We start from the raw sequence: 27291 nt of genomic DNA on the forward strand, positions 1-27291 counted from the left end.
TCAGCAGGGCTTGCATATTCTAGCTGCAGTTCAGTACCAAAGCAAGAATGAAAATGAGAAAATGTAGGATTCAAAAAGGATTCTACAATCATATGTTCTCAAGACATTAGTATTTGTGTTTTCAACAGCAAAAAAGTCACCCCAATACCTCTGCTGTTAGTTGCAGTGCTTTCTCAATACCAATATTCAACTTCTTTAAATTTAAAATGTATTGCTAGAAATACATATATGGCTTTACCCATACAAATTTCATTAATTCCCTTGAAAGCCAAAGGAATGTCCATGATTGTATCGTATCCAAATGAAGACCATCCTAATGGTTAAAAAAAGCAAGTGATAAACAAGATGTAGTATATCCATACAACAGATCAGTATTTGGTTTTAAGAAGGAATGAAATTCTGGCTCAGGGTACAACATGAATGAATCCTGGAGGCATTATGCTAACTCAAATGTCAGACACAACAGAACAGATATGCTATTGCGTCCGGAATTTATTCCTCCCGGGGGGTTCGGGATCTCACTGACCAAGAACGAAGCTGCCAACCCTCCCGGTGAGAGTTAAAGATGGTGTGTCTGGAATTTGTTCCTCCAGACGTTCAAACGTGTCCCGCGTTTCTTCCTTCCAGTAGGTTCGTGGTCTCCCTGACCTGTCAGGAGTGAAGCCGCAGACCTTCGAGGTGAGTGTTAACAGCTCTTAAAAGGTGGCCTGTCCGGAGTTATTTGTTCCTCCGGTGGGTTCATGGTCTCGCTGACTTCAGGAATGAAGCCGCAGACCCTCGTCAATGAGTACTGCAGCTCATAAAGGTATGGCGGACCCAAAGAGTGAGCACCAACAAGACGTTCGGTGAAAACCCAAAAGAACCAAGCTTCCACAACTTGGAACAGCACCGGACCAGGTTGCCGTTGCTGGCTGGAATGGCCAGCTTGTATTCCTTTGTCCCCGCCCACATCCTGCTGATTGGTCCATTTTACAGAGCGCTGATTGGTCCATTTTACAGAGCATTGATTGGTCCATTTTACAGAGTACTGATTGGTCCATTTTACAGAGTGCTGATTGGTGCATTTACAATCCTTTAACTAGACACAAAAGTTCTCCAAGTCCCCACCCGACTCAGAAGCTCAGCTGGCTTCACCTCTCACTATGATTCTACTTATAGAGGTACCTAGAGTAGTAAGATGTGCAGAGGCAGAAAGTAGCGTGGTGGTTTCCAGGGCTGAAGGAGGGAAGAATGGGGAGCTATTGTTTCCATGAGTACAGAGCTTCTGTTTGGGATAATGAAAAGTTCTAGGAATGGATAGTGTGAGATGGCTGCACTGTGAGTGCGAATATGCTTAATGCACTGAATTTCCTCTGATTTAACCTTGGGAGTTTTCAACCTCTTTGTTATGATTTTAAGAGATGTTGGGCCGGGCGCGGTGGCTCAAGCCTGTAATCCCAGCACTTTGGGAGGTCGAGACGGGCGGATCACGAGGTCAGGAGATCGAGACCATCCTGGCTAACATGGTGAAACCCCGTCTCTACTAAAAAATACAAAAAACTAGCCGGGCGAGGTGGCGGGCGCCTGTAGTCCCAGCTACTCGGGAGGCTGAGGCAGGAGAATGGCGTAAACCCAGGAGGCGGAGCTTGCAGTGAGCTGAGATCCGGCCACTGCACTCCAGCCCGGGCGACAGAGCGAGACTCCGTCTCAAAAAAAAAAAAAAAAGAGATGCAGCTGGCTTACTATGTGACTAGATGCACCTTCAGAGCAGGTAAGTGAATGAGATGAAGAATGTTACATGGAAGAGGCTTTTTTTTTTTTTTTTTTTTGAGACAGAGTCTCACTCTGTCACCCAGGCTAGAGTGCAATGGCATGATCTAGGACCACTACAACCTCTGCCTCCCAGGTTCAAGCAATTCTCCTGCCTCAGCCTCCTGAGTAGCTGGGATCACAAGCACGCACCACCACAGCCAGATAATTTTTGTATTTTTAATAGAGACGGAGTTTCACCACGTTGGCCAGGCTGGTCTCAAACTCCTGACCTCGTGATCTCCCCCACCTCGGCCTCCCAAAGTGCTGGGATTACAGGCGTGAGCCACCACTCCCAGCCCCAGAAGAGGCTTTTTAAAATTAATTTAAGAGGTGGGCGCAGTGGCTCATGCCTGTAATCCCAGCACTTTGGAAGGCCAAGGTGGGCAGATCACATGAGGCAAGGATTTCGAGACCAGCCCGGCCAACATGGTGAAACCCCGTCTTTACTAAAAATACAAAAATTAGCCAGGTGTAGTGGTGCACACCTGCAGTCTCAGCTACTCGGGACGCTGAGGCATGAGACTCGCTTGAACCTGGGAGGCGTAAGTTTCAGTGAGCTAAGATTGCACCACTACACTCCAGCCTGGTGACAGAGTAAGACTCTGTCTCAGTAAATAATAAATAAAAAGTAATTTAAGAGAAGACAGTGAAAAAAAAATATTAGAATATAAGTAGGTATGACCTCAGGTTGTCTGAAAAAAAAAAATAACCTTTTTGAGTTTAGTGTCATGAAAGTCTAGAGACAAAAGAACAAAGGTTGTCCAACTTTCTCCAAAAGGTCAGTGTGTTTCCGACTGCCTATGCACCTTTACTGTTACCCAGTTTGCTTAAAGTCTAAGTAACAGTGAAACTCACTTTTACATGGAAAAAAACCTGTCCTCTCAGGCAGGAGACTTCATTTGCAGAGGCTGACTTTGATGGGCTTGGGCAGATATATCTATATATATATACATACAAAAAAACAGTTTTTTTTTTTTAATAGAAATCTTCAACCTCATTATCACTGCAGACCAAAAATGAGAATAAAAGATCTCATTGTCTACTTTGAAATTCCACACTAAAGAGTAATGGACTTTTTTCTTTTTCTCAAATCTAAAAGTAGGTAGTTTATAATACCAAATAGAACACCACAGTTTTATGGAAACAAAATTTTAGATTGGAAAATTAAAGTTCATGTTGTCCCCTCTTAAAGATGAGGTGGCCCTGGGTTTTTGGCCCTGAGGTCACCCATCCTGTGTGTCACATGGGCCACACGTCTTGGGTTTTCTAAACAGTCCCAATTTTAAGTATGTGAGCCTCCTAAATGGCTTGGTCTCAGAAATGCTAATTCCCAAATTCTAGATTCCTTGTTTTTAGAGGTAGCCCTCAAATCTGAATTTTCAGTTTGCTAAATGTGACTGTTGGAGTAAGTAAGATGACAAAATACAAGGCTAACCATTAGCAAAAATGAAAAGCACTCTCTGCCCAATTTCCTCTACACATTCAAAATCCAGGTCAACCCCTTCCCATGCTCCTTTCCCAAACCACAGTGACTGCCCCTCTTTGAAATCCAACATCATTCACTGTTGGAGGCCACAGAGCAAAACAGGAGTGTGAAGTCAAACCGAAGTGAAGACATAGCCTATGTTACTTCCTAAATGCATGGTTTCTGCAAGTTGCTTAACCTCTCTGAGCCTTAGTTTCCTTATCTGAAAAATGAAGATATCGTAATGACCCATCTCATTTGGTCAGTGATGATTAAGTAACCTGTAAAGTGCCAAGCACAGTGACTGGTACACACAGCAGATGCTGGATAAACAGGAATTATCGTCGTCTCTCCCTTCAGCACTGAATCCCCACATCACTCTGTCTCTGTGAACCCATCCATGTGGGTGCTTTGGAGAGCTCTTAGTGGCCTCTGTCGAGTCTTAGGCTTGTCTCCCACCCCTTTACCCACACTACTCCCTGGGTCTGTTCAATTAGCATGAACTCAAAAAATAAAAAAAAAAAAACCAAATGTCCAAATATTACGAAATTCACTTCCTTTCTCCCAAAAAATGTAGGGCAGCATCTTGGATGCTTTGTGTTAAGTGTGCCTTATAGCTCATAGTCTTTTCCAGAGAAGGAAATGAAAGTTCAGTACTTACAGGTTCTAAATTATTGTCTGGGAGCCTAACATGATTTTAGATACTCTAAAATGTGTATCTAAAGATAAACCCAGGCCCGGCGCAGTGGCTCAGGCCTGTAATCCCAGCACTTTGTGAGGCTGAGGTGGAAGCGTCACCTGAGGTCAGGAGTTCGAGACTAGCCTGGCCAACATGGCGAAACCTCGTCTCTACTAAAAAGACAAAAATAAGCCAGGCATGGTGGCTTGCACCTGTAGTCCTAGCTACATGGGAGGCTGAGGCAGGAGAATCGCTTGAACCTCAGAGGCAGAGGTTGCGGTGAGCAGAGATCACGCCATTGCACTCCAGCCTGGGAGGCAGAGCAAGACTCTGTCTCAAAACAGACAAACAAACAAACAAACAAAACCATAAAAAGAAACCGAGAAAACAACCTGCTTCAAACAGTACTGGGTGGTACTTTCATCCTGTCTTTGGGATTGATCTTAGCCTTTCTGGACTTTGGTCTCCTTACCTGCACAAAGGAGCAGCTGGACTCATTTAGGGGGTCCCCAACTCCTAAGTGATAAAGCACTTTGCTGTTCCTTAGCAGATGTGTGATGGGGCGGGGGGCAATTGTAAGGCAAAATACTAATATGTACTGTATTTCCCCGAGTCTGAGAACATTTTTTCCCTTACACTGATATTTTTCAAAATTGATACCCACTGACACAAATTATGCTCATTATTGTGGTGGTGGTGGTTTTTTTTTTTTTTTCCACTTCCTTTAGAGATGATTAGAGATGATTATCAAATGGATGGTGCTTTTACAAAGTTATCTCAGAATTTAGGAAACTGTTAATAATAAGCAAATACTTTGCCAAGCATTTTACATACCTTTTCTTATTTAATTCTCACAACCACCCTGTCAGTAGCTATTTTTATTCTCACTTACCAGGTAAAGAAACCCAGGCTTTCACTGCTCTGAATATGGTCATTTACTCCAGTTTACCGGGATTAAGAGGTGAGGCGAGGGCTCAGCCCAGGGCTGACTCCCCGGGGAACAAAGAGAACAGAGCATAGTCTCTCTTTCTGGCCAAGAAAAACACTGGATCCAGTTATTAACAGCTTCTAATTATACCTTGCTCTGCCTCCTAACTTTTCAAGGAGCTCGAGAATCTCCCAAATCTTCCTGCGGATATGAATGTTACAAACTCTCTTTTTGAAGGCTTCAATGCTAAGACACATCAGAGCAACCTCTTCAATAGAGTCGCCTCAGGGACTTATTTGATCTAAGCTGTGACTGTGTCTTTAAACAGCTTGATAGACCTGAGTGGCAATCTTTATTCTCCATTTCACATCATCTAAATGATATTGTGGTACAGTTATTGAATTTGAAATTAGCACTAAAGCCAAGAACGAAGTAATGCTCATTGTAATGACATGAAAAGAAGTATGTGAGATGATGTAGTATTCAGAGGTGAGCCGCACCTCAGCACGTTCAGAGAAGGCTGGGCATGGTGGCGCTGCACCTGTAATCCCAGCTACTCAAGAGTCTGAGGCAGGAGAATCGCTTGAACCGAGATCGCGCTACTGCGCTCCAGCCTGGGCGACAGAGTGAGACTCTGTCTGAAAACGAACAAACAAGCAAACAAAAAAACCAGCCTCCAGATAGATATATTATAAACATGCACTGGAAGAACTGTGAGAAGCACACACCCAAAACTATTCAGTGAGGATCTTCCTTTTTCGGAGAGGGGATGTTTATTCAAACACTGCTGAAATGTTTGCATTTGTTATGTTCACTTCAGTAATTTTCTTTAAAAATTGCCAACTGGGATAAAGTGGTGACAGTTCTCCAAAATAAGCTCCAATTAAATATATTTGCAAAGCATATAATTTCCCAAAAACAAAAATCCATTGACAATCTCACTTCACTGACACATCCTCTGCGTTCACGTTTCCCGTTCTCTTCTGGTACTTATCTTTGCACAATACACTTATATTTTTGCTCAGATGTAATAGCAGCAGGGATTTCAGTTTCTATTCTCTTTTGATTACTGGCTATCAAAGTATCTTCACTTGTTTTTGTCACAATTAGTTCATCTTCTGGTTGGATATTAAGGGTATTTCCAAATTACACTGTTATAAACATGAACTATGAATAGCTTTGTATATTCATAGCTTTGTTTTCTCTTTGCTTTTAAAGGATTTCCTTGGAATTCCTAGGAGTAAGGATTTTAGGTCACTACTTGTAAGTTTCTCTGCCTCTTGTCTGCCTTCCAAATAAACCATACTTATACTGTCCCCGGTAACATCTGGATGCCATTTGCTCTAAATTTACTATACATTTTAATTATATATAATGTTAAATGACTGCATATGAATATACTGTATAATTATTTTTGCCGATATTGCAACTATAAAATGATACATCATCAAGGTTTCATTTTGTGATTTGATTACCAGTGGCTGAATCTTTTCTTTTCTTTCCTTTCTTTTTCTGAGACAGGGTATCACTCGGTTACCCAGGCTAGAGTGCAGTGGCATAACCAAAGCTTACTATTACTACAGTCTTGACTTCCCAGGTTCAAAGCGATCCTTCTACCTCAGCCTCCTGAGTAGCTGGGAGTACAGGCATATGCCACCATGCCTGGCTAATTTTTGTACTTTTTGTAGAGGCAAGGTCTTGCACTGTTGCCCAGGCTGGTCGTGAACTCCTGGGCTCAAGTGATCTACCTTGGCCTTCCAAAGTGCTGGGATGATAGGTGTGAGTCACTGTGCCCAGTCCTGAATATTTTCTCTTGGGTTTGTTTACATCTGAGATGCAGAAGAGTACAGTGGCAATGATTTCAGCTCTCCAGCTGGACCACCCCAGCAGGAGACCTGGGAATCATCATTCCCCAACCCAAACTTCAGCAAATTCTTAGCCTCTCCTAGCTTCAGTGTTTTGTTTTTTTTTAAAAAATTAATTAACTTTAAACAATTTCATTGGGGAAATGATCATATATACCTTAGAGTTTTTATAAAAAGTAAGTGAGCTAACTTGTAACATGTTTATACTGTATTTGACAAATAATGAGCCCTTAATATTGGCAATGTATTATTATTCATTATTTTCCCTTTTCTGACTTTTGTTCAAATCTGAGCTCATGTCTAAGGGTAACTTTTTCAGACTTCAAAAATGAAAATCCATATTTCAAGTTTACTAACAAATACTTCAATACACTCAACTCAATTCCATACTGAGAATATATTATACAAAATAGATTCCTAGGCTCTGAGGAGAAAAATGCTCCCCATAAATAATACATACTCCCTGCTCTCCAGGAATTCACATAGTGGTTATTTGCTGAGGTTTCTGGGGAAAATTATAGGCTTGGTCAATATAGTTAGAAACTATTTTTAGAACAATGCATCCATTGTAGAGCTGAAAGAAACTTTAGGAAGCATCTAGTGTTGCTGGAAACAGCAGCTCTGGGAGCGATTACTAGGTCTTCAGGATAGGGGTGGAGTCTGTGGTCCCATAAATTACAAGAAACAAAGGCACAAAGACAGACAAGTGTGGCAGGGCACGGTGGCTCACACCTGTAATCCCAGCACTTTAGGAGGCCGAGGCAGGCAAATCATCTGAGGTCAGGAGTTCTAGACCACCCTGGCCAACATGGTGAAACCCCGTCTCTACTAAAAACACAAAAATTAGCCAGCCATGGTGGTGGGCACCTGTAATTCCAGCTACTCTGAAGGATGAGGCAGGGGAATTGCTTGAATCTGGGAGGCGGAAGTTGCAGTGAGCTGAGATCACGCCATTGCACTCCAGCCTGGGCGACAGAGCGAGACTCCATCTCAAAGACAGAAAAAGAAAAGACAAGACAAGATTCTTTGCTGCTGGTTTGGCTCCTTATTTCTTAGCCCTTAAGACAGTCATGTCTACTGTAAATATTTAAAGACAGAGACATGGTATTCAGCATTTCTCAAACTTACATGACAAAGAAAACTTACAAGAAGAGCATATTACAAGTCCATAACAAAAAAGTCCATCTAGCCCCAAGTTGTATCCTCCTCTGTAACTCAAGAAAAAGCTGAGGCCCTGGGGCATAAGTGGCTTTTCTAAGGGTCAAGATCTAGTGGAAAGCTGCCTTTAACCAGAGCCTGCAGCTTCACCCTTGTGAGTATGTGTCCTTTCACGCTCTACTGCAGTCCCTTCACTCAATTCTCCTTTTTTGGGAGGGAGGGGCAACCACAGAACCCCAAAAGAGACATCTGACATTTCTCTGTGGTGTCAGTCACACATTCTCTTTTCTCATTTCCTTTTTTTCTTTGAGACAAAGTCTCACTCTGTTGCCCAGGCTGGAGTACAGAGGCGCGATCTTGACTCACTGCATCCTCCGCCTCCCGGGTTCGGGTTCAAGTGATTCTCCCACCTCAGCCTCCTGAGTAGCTGGAATTACAGGCAAATGCCACCACACCCAGCTATTTTTTTTTATTTTTAGCAGGGACAAGGTTTCATCATGTTTGGCCAGGCTGGTCTTGAACTCCTGACCTCAAGTGATCTGCCAGCCTCAGCCTGCCAAAGTGCTGGCATTACAGGTGTGAGCCACCATGCCCAGCCCCTGGTCCATTTTTAGAAAATATTTACGGGAGGCTGATGTGGGAGTCAGCTGAGCTGACCTTGGGAGAGGCTGCAGTGAGCCATGATCGTGCCACTGCACTCCAGCCTGGGCAACAAAGTGAGACCGGTCTCAAAAAAAAAAGAAAAAAAAATTTTTTCATCTTATTTTGACCCAAAATAATATTACTGAGCATGACCAATCTACCTCATAGTGCTAACTTCTGATATGCTGCAAAATCATATCTACCATCAAAAACTGGTCTCTTTCCTAACAGGAGAATACAGCACAGAGGACATGCCTCAAAATGGTCAGAAATGTCTTTGGAAAACACTTGTGTTAAAGGTACTAATTTCCACTTATACATTTTTTTTTTTTAAATCCTGTATTTTTATAGCCATGCCTCTCATTTTCAGGGAACCCATAAGTTTTCTGACACAAGTAATCAACAACAAAATTGGTGGGTTGTCTATTACTGACTTGAAAAACACTTCTGCATAGCAGTGAGACATACATGCATGGGTTTTTATCTATACCCTGGGGTTTGTGGAAGTTAAGCGCCCTAGGCAGGAGCACATTCCTGGGATGGCCATACTCCAGCAGCAGATATTGCATGTGCTTCAGGCTTCTTAATTGCAAACCAGAGGTTTTGTTAATTAGCATAAGTAGTGTGAGAACCAGATCCTCCTAGGTGAATGCAAGGACTGCGTTAGTTAGCATAACAGATATGAGAAATGTGTAGACAACGGATGAGATCAGGAGGCTCCACCTATATGAAAGGATTAGGGATATTTCAGAGGCAAGTTCTGCATTTACATGAAAAGGACAAACAAGCCTGTCCAGCCCCAAAGTCTGGGATAGTGTCCTAAGCACATTCCTGGGTCCTGCTGCTGATTTCAGGAAATTCTTACCTGACCCCTGCTGAATCCTGCACTAACCAGAAGACTACTGCAAATTCTACATTAAGTGGCTTCTTTAAAAAAAAATTAATTTTTAACTGACGAATAATAATTGTGTATATTTATGGGGTATAATGTGATATTTTGATATATGTATACATTATAGAATGATAAAATGTACACATTTCAAGAGAAACAAGACATGTATACAACGTATTTATCACTCTTTAGTTTGAGCACTTTTTCTTTTTTTTGAGACAGGGTCTCACTCTGTCACCCAGGCTTCAATGTAGTGGCCCAATCACGGTTCACCACAGCCTCGACTCCTGGGCTCAAGCAGTCCTCCCACCTCAGCCTTCTGAGTAGCTGGGACTACAGACACACACCACCACACCCAGCTAATTTCTGTATTTTTTTGTAGAGATGGAGTTTTACCATGTTGCCCAGGCTGGTCTCGAACTCCCGGGCTCAAGCGATCTGCCTGCCTTGGCCTCCCAGAGTGCTGAAATTATGGGCATGAGCTACCACACCCAGCCTGAGCACTTACTTTTAATCCAGCAGTAATTTTCTTTTCCACTGGATAAACTGGAGTGGTATATCATGAGAAAGAGGCTGTTTTAAAGTTCACCAGCCAGCGAGTTCTCAGACTACTATATAAATATATGTATATATTTCATTTACATTATATACATGGCATATCTATATAGTTACATTTACACTTGACTTAGAGTCAAAGTCATATACACACACCCAGGACTTTGATTCAAAGTTTTTCATGACAAGCATGTAAAATTTCTTAGTATAGACCCTAAGAGTACCCTTAATATGTTTATTTAAAAATTATATGTGTATACTACTGTTACCGGGGGGTCCTTGCTCCCAGAGCTCCCAAGATGGTGGCGTGCTGCTTCCAAAATGGCGGCAAGTCTTGTGTTCTCTGACCTGGGGTTCTTGGCCTCACGGATTCCAAGGAATGGAATCTTGGGCCATGTGGTGAGTGTTATAGCTCTATTGGAAGCTGTGGGTCATGGAAGAGAACTGTGGAACCCAGTGACTAATGTTCTGCTCAATTAGGACGAACCCAGGCACTTAGCTGTGCAGGAACAATGGCAAGCTTTAGGCCAATTAGGAGTGGCAATGGGTGCCTCACTGGATCAGGAGCACAGCAGACACCCTGCCGGATGCGGAAGGATGGAAGTCAGCAGCGGGTCTGCGATGGCAGCAAACAGCAGTGGTGGATGGTGAGCGAAAGTTCAGCTCAAACCGTAACACGGACCAGAAGAGAGTGCAGTTGCAAGATATAATAGAGTGAAAACAGAGCTCCCACACAAAGGGAGGGGACCCAAAGAGGGTACCCGGCTCGAATGCCTGGGTTTATATCCCGATCACTGTCCCTCCTGCTGTGCTCTCAGGCGATAGATGACTGGCTATTTCTTTACCTCCTGTTTTTGCCTAATTAGCATTTTAGTGAGCTCTCTTTCCTACCTGATTGGTCGGGTGTGAGCTAAGTTGCAAGCCCCGTGTTTAAAGATGGATGTGGTCACCTTCCCAGCTAGGCTTAGGGATTCTTAGTGGGCCTAGAAAATCCAGCTAGTCCTGTCTCTCACTACTGTACTAATAAATTACATGTATCATAATACAAAAACTTGGAAGATGCAATAAAACCTATTCAATTACAGTAGTGCACTCCTGGCTCTGCTACCTAAATCTTGACACTTAGTTTCCTCCGTCCACCAATCACATAGGTTTTTGGTGAAATTCACCCAGTGGGTTTCAATCAATTGTAAAGACTAATAAAAATAGTCTGCAGGTGCCCTATAAAATTAACAAATGGATTAAAAACTCATTGATACTTTTCACTTAAAGTAGTTACACAATTCTATTTCCCAGTTTTTAATTTTTTTTTTCCTTTGAGAGCTTTGGTAACTCACAAATGTACAATATTTTTTGGCAATATGTTCCCATTACAATGAACACATCTCCACACAGCCACTTCCCAAATGCCCCCTGGTAGCAGAAATTTATTTTGAAAAGTAATTCACTGTAAGACCCTCACGTTTACCTTAGATTTTTCCCTTCTCCCCAAAATATCTGACTACTGATAGGCATAGCAAAGTTGGAAAGAGGCAACACATTTGAAACCCCATATTTCTGCTAAAGAGAGATGCAGACACCCGTAAGCTCAACCACTCTTACACATCTGGCAACAAGAGAACTAGGAATGCTCTGATGGGTGCAAAGGATGGCCCTGCTCCCTCCCCAGGGCATGGCAAAGGATGACAAAGCTTCTACAGACTAAAGCAATGATTCTTTCTCATGCCATGACATATATACCAAAAGGCAAGCACTGAACTTCAGTTTCAGCTGTCTTGGCTGAAGGGAGAGGGCTGAGAGAAATGCAGTATCTCAGTACACCTATCACCCGCTCAGGGACAAGTCTAGGTTGAGAGATGCTCTAATTTAAAGCCTTTGTGTTTCTAAAGTTAAACAACTCGATGACACCCTATAGCTCCTAACTTGCAACATCTCACAGTATGCTTGATGGCCAGGTGAGCAGGGCTCCAGCTAGGCAAGGAATCCCTGCCTCCTATCCACCTTAGATTAAGGAACCGCATTCACCATACAGGACACAGGACTGAAGGAGGATCCACACACGGTGGCTCACACCTGTAATCCCAGCACTTCGGGAGGCCCAGGCAGGCGGATCACCTGAGGTGAGGAGTTCAAAACCAGCCTGGTCAACATGGTGAAACCCTGTCTCGACTAAAAATACAAAAATTAGCCAGGCACAGTGGCACGTGCCTGTAATCCCAGATACTCAGGAGGCTGAAACAGGACAATCGCTTGAACCGGGGAAGCGGAGGTTGCAGTGAGCTGAGACTGTGCCACTGCACTCTAGCCTGGGCAACAGAGCAAGACTGTCTCAAAAAAAAAAAAAAAAAAATACTGAAGGAGGGACCACTAGCACTCCTGACCTTAAATGCATATAAAATTATAAATAGAAGTTCTTACACTTCCTTTCAACACCCTCAAAGGACTGTCATTCGCTTCCTGCTCTGGATACCAATATGATCTCAACCTTGTTTTCTGTCCTACACAATTGGTCTTAGCCTTATTTTCTGTCCCACACAACTGACAAATGCTGTAAACTCCAGGCAGCAGGGGCTGGAGCTCAACACAGCAAGTGGCTTTAACTAGACTCAGGGCCACTCAACAGGCAAGTAGCTCTCAATCTGGTTTGTACACTGGAACCACAAGGGAGCTTTCAAAAAGGATCAATAACTGAGTCCCCCTACCACATATTTGATGGAATTGGTATAGAGTTTGACCTGGGTGTCAGATTTTTTTAAAAGCTCCACAGGTGTTCCTAGTGTATAGCCAACACTGAGAACCATGACGTGGGACATGAAGCTGCATGGTGTGGAAGGGGCTTGAAAAGCTCCCTCCCCTCCAGGACCGTCACCCCTAGTGGCTTTGATGCCCATCAGAAGATCAGCTGAGGCGGTGGCTCACGCCTGTAATCCCAGCACTTTGGGAGGCCGAGGCAGGTGGATCATGAGGTCAGGAGATCGAGACCATTCTGGCTAACACAGTGAAACCCCGTCTCTACTAAAAATACAAAAAATTAGCCAGGCGTGGTGGCGGGCACCTATAGTCCCAGCTACTCAGGCGGCTGAGGCAGAAGAATGACGTGAACCTGGGAGGCAGAGCTTGCAGTGAGCCGAGATCACGCCACTGCACTCCGGCCTGGATGACAGAGCAAGACTCCGTCTCAAAAAAAAAAAAAAAAAAAAAAAAAAAGGTTCAGCTGAGCATTTACTGCCTTTAGTTATCAAGTGTGTAAGGTCAAAGGTAGGAAGCAATTTGTAGAAAAAGCGGTGCAAGGCTATTTCAGGTGAACAGACAGGACCTAGCTTCAAGGTGATCATCATTCATAATACTTTCCAGGGAGCCAAACACAAAGCTTGGCACTAGAAAATGCTTACTAAATGCTGGTTGAAGAAATATCTGCCTGCACACACAGACACACCCCAAACTCAGCCAATAGTTTTTCCACTTCCTTCAGAAAAAAGTCCTCACAACCCTGGTCCCAAAATCTAAAGCATCTTTATCCATCCTCTCCCTCCCTCCTTCCATCAAAGAACAATTTCTGCACTGTGTTCTCACCTTCTCTGAAAACTGGTCCTATCATTTATTTCACCCTCCTGCATCTTTAGGCTCTTCCTCTCTACCAGAAAATTCCCAGTAGTGGCCAGACACAGTGGATCATGCCTATAATCCCACACTTTGGGAAGCCAAGGTGGGCAGATTGCTTTAGCTCAGGAATTTGAGACCAGCCTGGACAACACAGACGGTGAGACCTGTCTCTAGAAAAAAAATACAAAAATTAGCCAGGCATAGTGCTGTGCACCCTTGGTGCTACTTGAAGGCTGAGGTGGGAGGACAGCATGAGCCCCAGGGGGTGGAGGTTGCAGTGAGCTAAGATTGTGCCACTGCACTCCAGCCTGGGCAACAGAGAGAGATCCTGCCAAAAACAAAACAAACAAACAAAATCCCAGTAGCATTAGAGCATGTTTAAATTTCTCCCATCTCAATCTGAAACAAAACAAAACAAAAACATCACAGACCCTTCACTTCCTCCCTGCCCCGCATGAATATCACACTTCTCAGTACCCTTAACAGGCCTCTCTTCTTCCACCAAATACAGTGATCAAACTCTATGGGTCCAGCCCTTTTCTCTTCTCCTTCTACACCCTCTTTGGATGAGTGCTTTTTATGCAGTAATTACTTACATGCAACAGCTCCTAAACATGTATCTCCACCGCAGATCTCTTTCAGGAGTAGCAACTGTCTACTCCTCATCTTTACTTGGATGTCTCACAAACAAAGCACACATCCAAAAAGGCATTATCTTCCCTCCCACACCTCGTGCCAACCCGCTCCTCCTCCGGTGTTCTCAATCATCATAATGGTTCCACCATCCCATCCTACTCAGTTGTTTATGCCAGAAAGTTTTGAATCAACCTTGTTACCTCCCTCTCCATCAACCATATCCAAATAATCACCACCTTCTTGCTGATTTTAACTACAAACCCAATCTCACTCCATCTCAATCCCTCCCTGTCATTAAGCTTTATCCAGTGCTGCTACACCATCCCTGGGTGACTGCAAAAGCACTGTTTGTTCACATCCACCCTCCTCCTCCCCAGGGTGGCCACATGATCGCACAGGCTGTGCCTGCACAAGTCTGGCTCAGGGGGCTAAAGCCTTTTGACCTGGCCCAGCTGGGACACAGTGCTGCATTTTTTCTAACTGGTCCACACAGAATAGAAGCCTTTCTTGCGTTTGCACAAAGACACCATACGTGCCAGCAGGACCTACCTCTCTAAACTATTCTCTACACAGCAACAGCAGTCATTTTACAAACTCAAATTAGGCCAGGCACGGCGGCTCACACCTGTAATCCCAGGACTTTGGGAGGCTGAGGCGAGAGGATCTCTTGAGGTCAGGAGTTCAAGACCAGCCTGGCCAATATGCTGAAACCCCGCCTCTACTAAAAATACAAAAATTATCTGGGTGTGGTGACGCGCATCTTTAATTCCAGCTACTTGGGGCAGAGGTTGCAGTGAGCCGAGATTGCGCCACTGCACTCCAGTCTGGGTGACAGTGCAAGACTCCGTCTTAAAACAAAACAAAACAAAACAGAACTCAAATCAGAGTCAGGCACAGCAGTGCCTGCCTGTAGTCGCAGCTACGAGGGAGGCTGAGGCAGGAGGATCACTTGAGCCCAGGAGTTTGACGGCAGTGTGCTATGATTGCTCCTGTGAATAGCCACTGCACTCCAGTCCGAGCAACATAGCAAGACTGTCTCAAAAACAAAAAAAAATCTCATTGGAAATTGGAGAAAATGAACTGGAGGAATGTGGGCAACACTACTGCCTGCCCTAACATGCAAATTTGAGAGGATATTACACCATATCAGGGATCTGCCTAACAACATTTCCGGGAAGAATGCAGGAAGTGCTACCCGGCCTAGTACCTGCCTTTGAGAAAATGTGAGAGAGATGAACTAAAGTATATTCAATTCTTTTAGTAGAATCTAGAGAAAACATAAAGGAATCAGGGCTTGCTGGGTCTAAAATAAAATTACTTCTAGTCAGATATGGTAGCCCATGCCTGTAGTCTCAACTACTTGAGAGGCTGAAGTGGGAGGATCACTTGAGCCTAGGAGTTCAACTGAAGCGTGCTATGATCACAGCTGTGAATAGCCACCGCACTCCAACCTGGACAACAAAGTGAGACACTGTCTTCAACAACAACAAAAAAAAAACCTCGGCCGGGTGCGGTGGCTCAAGCCTGTAATCCCAGCACTTTGGGAGGCCGAGACGGGCGGATCACGAGGTCAGGAGATCGAGACCATCCTGGCTAACACGGTGAAACCCCGTCTCTACTAAAAATACAAAAACTAGCCGGGCGAGGTGGCGGGCGCCTGTAGTCCCAGCTACTCGGGAGGCTGAGGCAGGAGAATGGCGTAAACCCGGGAGGCGGAGCTTGCAGTGAGCTGAGATCGGGCCACTGCACTCCAGCCCGGGCGACAGAGCGAGACTCCGCCTCAGAAAAAAAAAAAAAAAAAAAAAAAAAAAAAAAAAAAACCTCAAATCAAAAACACTTTAGTGGCCGGGGTGCTGGCTTACACCTGTAATCCCAGCACTCTGGGAGGCCAAGGTGGGCAGATCACTTGAGCCCAGGAGTTGGAGACCAGCCTGGGCAACATGGCAAAATCCCATCTCCACTAAAAATACAAAAATTACCCAGGTATGGTGGCGTGTGCCTGTAGTCTCAGCTACTCAGGAGGCTGAGGTGGGAGGATCAGCTCAGCCTGGGAGGCAGAGGCTGCAGTGAGCCAAGATCGTGCCACTGCATTCCAACCTGGGCAACAGAGTGAGACCCTGTCTGAAACAAACAAACAAACAAAAGTGGGTTTCCACTCTGCTGACATTAACGTCCAAAATCCTAAAAATGACCCAAGAGGCCTCATCCCCAGATATATTTTCCTCTTGATCTCAACTCTTTCAGCCTGTAAGTTTATCCCCTAATGTACTTCACTAACTCCTACTAATCTTTCAGCCTTTTAAAAAATTCTTTATTTCTTACAAAAAAAAAAAAAGAGATGGGAGTCTCGCTATGTTGACCTGGCTGGTCTCGAACTCCTGGCCTCAAGTGATTCTCCCATCTCAGCTTCCCAAAGTGCTAGGATTACAGGTATGAGCCACCATGCCTGCCCCCAGGCCTTATTTTAAATATCATTTTTTAAGCAGGCCTTCCCTGAACAGTCTCTCTCCCCTAAACCAGGTTAGGTCTCAGGGTCACATGCTCCCCTAAGACCCTGTGCTTTCCTAAGTACCCCTTAGGATTGTGATAGCCTGAGCCGGTATGGCTATGTGTGTGTCTCATAAGCTCATAAGCTCATAAAAGCAGGGACCCTCCATCTCGTTCACACTTGTGGCCCAGGAGCGAGCAATGCCAGGCATCTAACAGATGTTCAGTAAATAGTTGTTCAATGAATGCCTGAATAAATAGGTTGCTCCAATACCCATGACTCTACTGAACAAAAATTTGGCTACCTCTTTAGCAAAGGAAAAATCAATCACGGGAGGATTTCTTAGTAACGTTATTGCATTGATGACCAAATACATGCAGATTCCTCATTGGAAACAGAAGAACAATCAAGGAAGCAGGAACTCCAGGTGCCTAGTGGCAGCAGTTAACATTTCACGGTTTAGATTTGCATTTGTGATCACAACCCTACTGTAAGCTCTAAATAGTTTCACCAGGGCCAGCTCACGGGTGGGCAACCAATGCAGTCACACTGGACCCTGTGCTTGGTTTAATGCTCTGTGGTCACCATGTTCAAATTCTTAATTTTTTTAACAAGGGGCCCCACAAATTATGTAGCTAGTCCTGAGTTTTACAAATGAGTTTGATTTCTGGAAGGGACCAGTGGATAGCTAATCCCCAGCTAAGGAGGCATCCTCCATAATCAAGGCTGTTTTCAACCTCCCTGAGCACATGTAAGTCCTAATAAAGAGGGTTACCTTTCTAGGACATGTTTTCTTCTGATATAAGTTATACCATACATTATGTAGCGCTCCCTTTGAGAAAGTTGAGATTTTTCAGATTACAGAAATACACAGCAGTCTTCGTTTTGTTGCTGTTAGCTAAAAAGAGGTTAATTTTTCTTAAAACTAAATTCTACCTAAAACTACCGTAGAATTCCTGGTTGATTTCCAACTTTTTAAACTTTATGAAATTTAACAAATGCACTGAACACTTGAAATTTCTTTGGAGATGGAAACTGGCAGGGCATGCTTCTCAGAATAGGAAAAAGAAGAAAAAGAAAAAAAAAAAAAAGAAAAGAAACCGGCAGGACACATTGGCCATTCACAAAGAACATTGATTTAGTTATCTTTATGATAAAGACGTTTCAAAATGTCAGACGTTTAAATCTACAAATAGCTTCTCTAGTCATGAAGAGTTTGAAGTTAATTGTTAAGCTTATAAATGTTTAGACCATCTCAGAAACGTTTAGACCATCTTAAATATAGGTTCATTTTGTTCCTCAACCAAAAATGACTTTGTTCTCCAGGGAACATTTGCCTATGTCTGGAGACATTTGGGGTCGTTTAACTGCAGGGAGGGTGCACTGGCATTTATTTAATAGGTAGAGGCCAGAGACGCTGCTAAACATCTGCGATGCACAGGACAGCCCCCACAACAAAACTTATCTGGCCAAAAATGTCAAAAGTGTCACAATTGAGAAAGGCTGGTTTAAACTAATACATGGCATTTGCCTCAGAGAGGAAACGTGACAGCACTAAGCCATGAATCCAGTGACAAAGCCAAGAATACAGACAGTCTCCACAAGAAACACATCTGGTTATATGAACAGTCATTTGGGAACTCCCTTTTTAAGACAGGGAGTTAGACATTTGACATACTGACCTGGAACCATGAATACATTTCTCATTAGAATAAATAAAAATGTGACAAGAGTCCTTGGTTGGCTCTATAAAAAAATATATATATACAGTATAGCTGAAATACCACACACTTCATAGAAAACAGAATTTGACCATCGATCATTTCCAGTAGTAATTTGTTTTCTATCACTTTCATTTCATGAAAAATATATAATATCTACATCACAGTTCAGAATTTTCCATTCATCAGCGAATATAATCACCGTGTACATTAGCAGTTTTTAAGGCAGAGCTTTGCAAACAGATGATGCATGAAACAAGTTTGATTTTATTCTTCATGGGTTTTTTGTTTTAAGATGGAGTTTCACTCTGTCGTCCAGGCTTGAGTGTAGTGGCACAATCCCTGCTCATCCCAACGTCCACCTCCCGGGTTCAAGCGATTATCCTCCCTCAGCCTCCTAAGTAGCTGGGATTACAGGCGCCCACCACCACACCTGGCTGATTTTTGTTTTTGTAGAGATGGGGTTTTGCCATGTAGGTCAGGCCGGTCTCGAACTCCTGACCTCAAGTGATCCGCCTGCCTTGGCCTCCCAAAATGCTGGGATTACAGGTATGAGCCACCATGCTCAGCCTCTTTGTGTGTGGTTTTTTTTTTTTTGTTTGTTTGTTTTTTTCTTTTGAGACAGAGTCTCGCTCTGTCACCCAGGCTGGAGTGCAGTGGCGCAATCTTGGCTCACTGCAACCTCCACCTCCCGGGTTCAAACAATTCTCTGTTTCAGCCTCCTGAGTAGCTGGGATTACAGGTGCCCGGACACCATACTCAGCTAATTTTTGAATTTTTAGTAGAGACACGGTCTCACCATCTTGGCCAGGCTGGTCTTGAACTCCTGACCTCGTGATCCACCCTCCTCAGCCTCCCAAAGTGCTGGGATTATAGGTTTGAGCCACTGCGCCCGGCCCTCTCTGTGTTTTAAAAAGGAAACAATATGAGCCAATATTTAAAATCAGGCTTTACATTTTTTATTTTTAAGTACAAGTTCTCAGCTATTCATGAAAAAAAAAAAAAAAGGAAGAGCTGCCTACATTGCATGGCTGCATGGGAATTCCTGCATGGATACTGGGTGGAAATGGTCACTATCCACCCAGATTTAGCAGGTTCCTCTGCAGCCACGTGGGCTCACTCAAGCACTCTCGTGCATTACCTGTTTAGTCCACATGGATAAAGTGGATTTTGTGATCCTAGTTTTAGGGAAAAACGTTTTTCTTACTGTTAAGCAATTCAATTACAAATGGAAAAGGAGTAACTCCTTAAAAAGTGAGTGGAAGTATTGCTATCATTAATCAAGAATGAACTATAATTAGTGAAGGATAGAATCTAGTACAAACTTGGGGCCAAGGCTAAGGAGGTCCTTTACAGGGCCAAGCTGAAGGACGGGCAGAGGAGGTGGCAGTCAAACCCTCATCATGAAATGGGAAAAATATCAACCTCTCGGCCAATAAAACACTTTTTAAAAGTAAATTCACAGTTTGGCATATTGTATTTAAAATTAAAGGAGTTTGCCATTTCTAAGAAATCAGTTTCCCGAAAGTATCATTTTAAAGGCCCGAAAAAAATTCCTTTAAGGAAAAGCAGGTATCTACACAGTCTGAGTTTTCCTCCGTGCCAGAACTGAAATCTGTTACCAAAGCCTCCAGCAGGGGGGCCTGCCTGGAATTGCCTAAGCTCCTAGCAGGTAATTTACACTGATCTTTAAAAACTATTAACCCCTCCTATCCCCCTCTATAAAACAAACTGGTCTTTCAGAACAGCTCTGGAAGGGGGGCAGAATGCCAGACGAAGAGACAACTTCCAGACCATGTCTCTCACCTCCCACCCATCAAATTCAGCCCACAAAAAGCTGTGGCCGCATTCTTATCTCAAGGCACCATGGCTTTCTTTGAACACCATATATCCTCCCAACTGGCCTCTTGCCCCATTATGTGTAAAAAACCGACTCTCTTTTCTGCGGAAAGAAATAACAAGGCAAAGGGCGTACAGGGCAACGTTTATATGCATCTACAGCATGCCAGATGCCTACAGAACCTACCTCGGCCTAGGTGGCCAGTGCCCCAGCCGGGATCTGCAAGCGCCCTCATCCACGCTGGGAGACGGGAAGAGGAGAGGGAGGCGTGACAGGCAAGGGTGCCTGTGCTGCGCAGAAAGCGCTGCCAGGAGAAAAGAAGCAGTGAGCAAGGGCTTCTTGCATTTCAGAAACCTAATAACCAAAACTTGGAGGAATCTGCCTGAGATACTTTAAAAGAAGAGAAAAGAGAAACCTAGGAGGGGGTAAAATGCGTTTAAGACGAATCACTTGTTTTCGTAATAGACCGTGCGCGCGAGTTTCCTAGACTGCCGCGAGAAGAAAGAAAGCGAGGAGCAAGAAAGGAGAGAGGCTTCGGAGCCCCTAAACTAACGTCTCCTTTTCTACTAGTAATAGTTTGCTCTAGGGCGTGTCATTTATTATCCTAGCGTTGGCCTCTTTATCAGTAAAGTAGGGGTGAACATGCCTCTTAGCCGGGCTGGGGTTAGGATTCAATGAAGTTAAATGAAGTTAAGCCCCTGGCACCCAAGGGATGGCAGCGAGTCTTTTCGTTCCCTGCCTATCTACGCCCGCAGCCAACCCCTCCGACGTCTAAGCTACAGGGACCAGGGTCAAGAGGCCAGAAAGTGACTTTCGGGGGACACGGGGCACCGGCGTCCCAGCCCCACTGAGCGGACGTAAAATGAGGGTGGAAGGAGGACGCGCCGCTCCATCCCGGTACCGGGCGCACCCCGGTTCTGCTTCCTCCTGCGCGGCAGAGCCCAGCCCGCCCGGGGCCAAGGGGTACTGGCTGAGAGCCGGCTTCCTCCCACTCATCCTTCTCTGCCCTCCCCCACCGCTGGGCGGCCGAGCAGGGGAACAAGATGGGGAGTCGGTTACCTGGAGTGGGCGTCTGGCCCCGGAGTCGCAGGAGGATGCGCTGCTGCTCCTGGTCCACCAAGATCCTGCCCCGCGCCGCGCTCTAGACGCTTCGGAGCTGTGCCGGCAGCCCTTGCACCGGCGGGGCCCGCCCCGGGGCCGCCGCCCCCAAAGGCCCCGCCTTTCTAGGCCCCGCCCACCACGTCCCCGCCTCGCCCACCTGCGCGGGCGCGGGGCTGGAGACTTGCTGCGGACTCTCAGTTCCCGCCTCGAGGCGAGGGCGCCCTCTGGGCACTGACGTAGTCTTGGAGTAGCGCTGCGGTCGCAGTGCTTCCTCGCTGTCTTCCTCACTGTGCTCTGATTCTTAGAGCTATGTGTGTGAGCGGCGTCTTTTTAAACATTTTATGCCTCCCTTCCTCGAAAGCAGGAAACTCGAGAAATGCTGCCTTTTCTGATTTTAAACATGAAAATATGTTCTAGAAAAACAATATAATTAAATTCCAAGGTTCTTGATATGTAGTTTAGAGATAACCATGTAGGTGTTTCTTTTCTTTCCCCAATGAACCTTGCTTCCTAAATTTAGCGTTTAAGAACTCATTACATTCATGTGTATTTCCACATAAAAATTAAGATCAAATTAAACTGTGGAACAATCCACCGTGCTGTGGAAAGTAGGAAAAAACCTTCCCCGCCCTTATAGCACAGAGCTGTGTGTCAGTTATAAAAGTTGCCACAGTTCTCTTTGTAACAAGAGGAATATTGTAGCTGTGTCTTCTTTCGTTGGATTTTTAGCTCCTAGAAAACAGAACGAGGTCTTAAATTTGTTTCCATGTTGTTATAAAACAAAATTCTGGCCTGGCGCGGTGGCTCACGCCTGTAATCCCAGCACTTTGGGAGGCCGAGGCGGGCGGATCAGGAAGTTAGGAGATCGAGGCCATCCTGGCTAACACGGTGAAACCCCATCTCTACTAAAAATACAACAACTTAGCCGGGCGTGGTGGCGGGCGCCTGTAGTCCCAGCTACTCAAGAGGCTGAGGCAGGAGAATGGCGTGAACCCGGGAGGCGGAGCTTGCAGCGAGCCGAGATCCTGCCACTGCACACCAGCCTGGGCGACAGAGCAAAACTCCGTGTCAAAAAAAAAAAAAAAAAGCTAACTTGGAGGCCGTTAGACTGTGATATGTTTGATACCTGCCTAATCTGTCAACAAAAATTAACATAAGATGATGGTGTAGAGGAAGAAAGACTTCCCCTCTACTCTCTGAGGGTTGGATAACTAAGTCTGTGAAATAAATTGACAGCAGGTAGATTAACAAGAGAAAAAGTACACAGATTTCTTGTAGGGGATAGCACAAGAAAGAAAAATTAATATTCCCTCTGCCTCCCCCAACAAAAACTGAAATTTTAGGAGCTTGTGTACCCTCTTCACTGGGGAGAGACAATTTAGGGGAGAGCAAATGGTTTTGGGGAAATCTCCTGAACTCCTTCAATGGCTAGCTTTGTTTAATGTCTCATGAAATTTTTCACGAGCAATTCAAGCATAATTGTTAAGAGCAAGTGAATTAGGTAAATGTAAATGGAATAAAAGTTTATAAATAAACTTAAAAAATGATGTTTTATAAAATTTGTCTACTTAAAAACAGTTTTAAGAATCCTTTTTGGTAACTTGAAATCTCGAACATATTAAATTAAGTAATAGATATTCATTAAATGTCTGAGTCGTTTGTAAGTTAAAATACTGACATATTAATTGCTAAACATAAGTTAAAGTATAGCTGGGGCCAGGTGCAGTGGCTCCTGCCTGTAATTCCAGCACTTTGGGAGGCCGAAGTGGGTAGATCACCTGAGGTCAGGAGTTCGAGACCCGCCTGGTCAACATACCAAAACCCTGTCTCTACTAAAAATACAAAAATTAGCCAGCATGTGCCTGTAATCCCAGCGACTCGGAAGGCTGAGGCATAAGAATTGCTTGAACCCGGGAGGTAGAGGTTGCAGTGAGCCGAGATCATGCCACTACAGTCTGGCCTGGGCGACAAAGCAAGGCTCCATCTCAAAAATAAATAAATTAATTAAAGTATAGCCGGCCGTTTGCAATGGCTCACGCTTGTAATTTCAACACTTTAGGAAGTCAAGGTGTGAATATCCCTTGAGCCTGGGAGTTTGAGATCAGCCTGGGCAGCACAGCCAGACCTCACCTCTACAAAATAAAAATAGATAAATTAGCCAGGGGGGGTGGCCAAGCAATAGATTTATGAATTAACTTTTAGAATATATCTTGTTTGTCAGTTGGATACTGCCTGTATACCATAAGTGTAATCCATTTTGTGTATGTGTGTGTGCGTGACAGGATCTCACTCTGTTACTCAGGCTGGAGCACAGTGGTGCAATCACAGCTCACTGCAGCCTCAACTTACCCCTGCTCAGGTAATTCTCCCACCTGAGCCTCCCAAGTAGCTGGGACTACAGATGTGTGCCACCACGCCCAGCTAATTTTTTGGTATTTTTTGTAGAGATGGGGTTTCGCCATGTTGCCCGGGCTGGTTTTGAACTCCCAGGCTCAAGCAATCCACCCACCTCAGTCTCCCAAAGTGCTGGGATTACAGGTGTGAGCCACCTTGCCCAGCCCACTTATTTTTAATTCCTGCAATAACATACACCCATAAATCTATACAAGTAGTTTAGAAGGTATTTCTGGAATGCTTAGGGGTGTATCAGTCAGGGCCCAGTCAGAAAACAGAAATCACAGCAATTATTTTTACAGAGAATTTAAGGTCATGAAGACTGGCAAGGTAAAAACATTGCGGTAACAGAGAGAGAGTAACTGCAGGAAGCAGCTGCCATGCACAGAGCTGGGTAGAGGGGAAGTGTTGGGGTTATTAGAACCTAAGAGCCAGGAGAGGACCCCTGGTTGGCTGGGAGTCAGACCTCAAAGGAGGGGGTGGTACTTAGCTGATGCTCTTATCTCTGAAGGTAAACATTGAGGCTGGATGGGACAGGGTGGATTAAAACAAACAAACAAACAAACAAATCTAAGAAACTGGAACCAGCTGCTGCTGCAGCCAGGGAGAAGAGCCATTGCTTGGTAACAGGACAGGAACAGTAAGCAGCTATAAAGTAGCAAGTCCCTCTCCTCAAGCACCCCTTATAAGCAAAACCTTATAGGAAATGTGATTTGCTAAGTCTCAGCCCTGGCTCACAGAGCAGAGGATAGAAGCTTGAGTCTGAACTCTTAAGACATACTTCAATAACCAGCACAAGGAGCAAACTCATGATCACAAATATCCAACTCTCCTAATACTATAGATGTGGGAAAGTGTCTGATAAACACAGCTGTCATAGTAATGATGAATACAATAGCAATATATTCTTAAAATGTCATAATAAAACTATAGTTACAAGTACAATCAAATAACGGGACAGAGGCCGGGCATGGTGGCTCATGCCTGTAATCCCAGCAGTTTGGGAGGCCGAGGCAGGCAGATCACTTGAGGTAAGGAGTTCCAGACCAGCCTGGCCAACATGGTGAAACCCCATCTACTAAAAATATAAAAATTAGGTGAGTGCGGTGGCGCACACCTGTAATCCTAGCTACTGGGGAGGCTGAGGCACGAGAATCAGTTGAATCCGGGAGGTGGAGGTTGCAGTGAGCCAAGATCATGCCACTGCACTCCAGCCTGGGCGACAGAGCAAGGCTCCATCTCAAAAATAAATAAATAAATAAGAATACATTAAAAAAAAAATAAGGGGATGGTGTTGCTTGACCTATACTTTGTGTTACTGGAGAACAGTGAAGATCCTCTCCTCCTTTTATTTTCTGAGAAACCACTAACTACATAGAACCACCTTTCCCCAAATGACTTAGGTAAGCATCATGGATAACATCCTTTCACACCTACGACAAGGCCATAGACATGCCCTCCAAATTTCCATTCTCATCTTATAAATGGTTAGCTGAACCATTTGCCCCTACTGATCAATCTGGGCAAATACCTTACTTGATCAAACTTCAGTCAGGCTTTTCTCCTTCCACCAGGTCTTTGCCCTTTAATCTAGTCTCAGCCTAAACCAGCACTGGAATTGGGAATAAGCCCCTTAATGTCCTGTATTAGTCTGCTTTCACGTTGCTGTAAAGACATTTCTGAGACTGGGTAATTTATAAAGAAAAGAGGTTTAAAGGCTGGGTGCGGTGGCTCACACCTGTAATCTCAGCACTTTGGTAGGCTGAGGCGGGCAGATCACGAGGTTAGGAGTTCAAGACCAGCCTGACCAACATAGTGAAACGCTGTCTCTACTAAAAATACAAAAATTAGCCAGGCGTGATGGTGCGTGCCTGTAATCTCAGCTACTCAGGAGGCTGAGGTAGGAGAGTCGCTTGAACCCAGGAGGCGGAGGTTGCAGTGAGCTGAAATCATGCCACTGTACTCCAGCCTGGTGACAGAGTGAGACTCTGTCTAACAAAGAAAAGAAAAAAAAAAGAAAAGAGGTTTAATTGACTCACAGTTTTGTATGGCTGGGGGGCCTCAGGAAACTTATAATCATGACAGAAGGGGAAGAGGCACATCTTACATGGTGGCAGGTGAGAGAGAGCAAGCAAGAGCAGGGAAAACAGCCTTATAAGACCATCAGATCTCCTGAGAACTCACTCACTATCACAAAAACAACATTGGGGAAACCACCCCCACGATCCAATCACCTCCACCAAGCCCCTCTCTCGCCACGTGCGGATTATGGGGATTAGAGTTCAAGATGAGATTTGGGTGGGGTTTGGGTGGGAACACAGTCAAACCATATCACATCCCCTCCCAAGAGGCCCCTTCCCAGCTGACCACAAAGAAACTATGTCCTGATCAATTGCCTGATCAGGCCACCTGCTCATCCCACTCCCTGATACTGGTTCTTCTTCTTTTTTTTTTTTTTTCTTTTTTGAGATGGAGTTTTGCTCTTGTTGCCCAGGCTGGAGTGCAATGGCACAATCTCGGCTCACTGCAACCTCCGCCTCCCAGGTTTAAGCGATTCTTCTGCCTCAGCCTCCGAAGTAGCTGGGATTACAGGCATGCGCCACCATGCCCAGCTAATTTTGTATTTTTAGTAGAGACAAGTTTTCACCATGTTGGTCAGGCTGGTCTCGAATTCCTGACCTCAAGTGATCTTCCCACCTCAGCCTCTCAGAGTGCTGGGATTACAGGCGTAAGCCACCGCACCCAGCCAATACTGGTTCTTTTTAACATTGTTTACTAGTCCCAGTAAAAACAAAAAAAAAAAGCCCTTTTCCGCCTTACCTTTCAAAAACTTGCAGATCTTATAGTTGAAGCATTCTATTAGAATGCTGTCCCTCCCCTATTGTAACATTCTCTTCTTAGGTTGCAATACTCCTTTTAAATAAAGTCTCTCCTTACCTAGGTCTGGATTTGGTTTTTATTTGACAGTTCTCGTTGCTGTGATCCAGCTCAAGACTGGAACTCACCTAGGGACCTCCACAAGCCCCATCCAGGTAAAGGTGCCATGTTCAGGACTTGAGGACTCTTGGGTGCATTCAAGTCTTGAACTAGCACTCAGGCCATCTTGTCTGTTGAAGAACGGTAAAAGGTTACTTTGATTGTTTTAGGCAAAGAGATGCTTTGGCCCTCCTGTGAGACTTCTGTGCTTTTTCAGCTCCTCGACCTGGGGATTGTTCGAGGGAATTAATCAACTGAGACTTTTTCTTGGCTCCTTTAAAGATTTTTTTCTTTGGGCTAACTATCCACTAATGCCAGGGTAACTCTCACTCTATCAGATGCCCTCCTCTTCCCCCACTGAGTGTATGCCACTATGGCACTAATTCAGTTTAATAGCCTCAAAAATGGCAAAATTTACTAAAGGTAACCTAGAGCCTCAAAGGCCTCTTTGGGAAACATGAGATCTCCCTAAACCAGCTCATCTAAGACTGCTCCCTTCCCATCATCCTCATCCCTCCGTTTTTACCACTTTAAACCTTCTCTTTTGTTGCCTTGCA

At 44.5% G+C, this 27291-nt stretch overlaps 1 protein-coding gene across 5 annotated transcripts in view; it reads right to left on the reverse strand.

Moving 5' to 3' along the window:
• GCNT1 (glucosaminyl (N-acetyl) transferase 1) overlaps positions 1–27291 on the reverse strand; it is a 78540-nt gene that overhangs the window by 39352 nt on the left and 11897 nt on the right. The window contains exons 1-2 of one of the 5 annotated variants that reach the window (XM_030920183.1): positions 21323–21517; positions 20450–20567 (exon numbers count right to left, since the gene is read on the reverse strand). The exons of 2 other annotated variants lie outside the window; for them this stretch is intronic. The gene's annotated coding sequence lies outside the window, so the exon portion shown is untranslated. Of the gene's footprint in view, positions 1–20449; positions 20568–21322; positions 21551–27291 lie in introns of those variants that run through there. 2 more of the 5 variants (XR_004054044.1, XM_010388720.2) reach the window with 2 other exon arrangements.

This window comes from Rhinopithecus roxellana, chromosome 16, assembly GCF_007565055.1.
Source record: "Rhinopithecus roxellana isolate Shanxi Qingling chromosome 16, ASM756505v1, whole genome shotgun sequence".
Lineage (NCBI taxonomy): Eukaryota > Metazoa > Chordata > Mammalia > Primates > Cercopithecidae > Rhinopithecus > Rhinopithecus roxellana.